This window comes from Chaetomium globosum, genomic scaffold (assembly GCF_000143365.1).
Source record: "Chaetomium globosum CBS 148.51 scaffold_4 genomic scaffold, whole genome shotgun sequence".
Lineage (NCBI taxonomy): Eukaryota > Fungi > Ascomycota > Sordariomycetes > Sordariales > Chaetomiaceae > Chaetomium > Chaetomium globosum.
The window spans coordinates 1,124,920-1,126,129 of NT_165979.1; positions in this window are offsets into that span (position 1 = coordinate 1,124,920).

Sequence of the window (1,210 nt, forward strand, 5' to 3'; positions counted from 1 at the left end):
AATGCCGCCCCACCGAACTCGTCCTTGTCCGATGCCTCGGCGGCGAGGACGAAAGGTTCGGTGCCATACCCCCGGTAGAATGTTGTGTTGCCAATCTGGGCGGTCTCTACAAAACCGAAGTCGAGGGCGAACTGTTTGGCCTTTTCGATGTCGGCATATCTGTACCACACATAGGCTATACGCGCCAGGTAGATCCTCTTGGGTGGATTCGATGGTAGTCCGGACGCCATGGTGATGGGAGCTGTCAAGTGTGTGTATCCAAAGATCGGCGGGGTTGGTTTTGGCCGTTGCACCTCGGTCTATGGGAGATAGCAGGCGTTGAATGGCTCTCCAGCTCTTGTTTGAAACTTCAAAGTGTCCACAAGAAAAGCGGCTCGTCCCTGAAGTGGCGGGGGTTATATTTGGAGTCCGTCGCCATGTTTAGGGAGACTCCGGGCGTCAGTGCCACGCGGGGCATTGGTGGGTCAGTGGGGTAACACGTGAGAGCCGCCGGTCGGCAATTCTTTGGGGATGCTGCGATCCACGAGATCCTCGAGATCCCATGGAAGCCGCCCGTCCGGTCAAACAAGCGGCACTTGGCTTTGGCCCGCCGCTAATTCGACTCTCCTGCCCAATGGCGGGTGCCGGGTAGAACTCTATCTCTCCTTTGGCTTTTCGGGGTGATGCACGAGAAGGGCGGATGGGAATTGAATTGGTCGGCTGATCTCATCGATGGAGATCCTTCCTCCTTTTTAACGAAACAGAGGCTCGTCAAGCTTGCCTTCTCGGGGCAGTGGGGTTTCATTGGGGTGACGGCATCAGCCATGTCGCTAGCTCGGACATTCTTCGGGGAACCTGTGTTCCAGGTGCCCCTGCAGGTCCCATGGAAGCCGGAGGTAATGGAAAACAAGTCGAGACTAGCAGGGGGGGCCTGGAATTCAACAACCTGCCCGGGATGGAGAGTGCCGGGAAACACTCTACAAGTTAATTACCTTAACCCGCCTTTGCGGTCGCAAGGGGACTCGCGTGTTCGGCCCATCCCATCTTATCGGGGAACGCTTCCTCCTAACCTGCCCGCGGCTACGTCGAACTATGACTTCTCCGAAGTGAGATCGACGGGGTCAACGCCGTCACCCACGTCCGCCAGCCTCCATGGCCAAAAGGAAAAAAGTGTCCAAAGTCACCTGCAACGACCCCTGCCGCACCACCACCTCCCTCGACATATTCACGG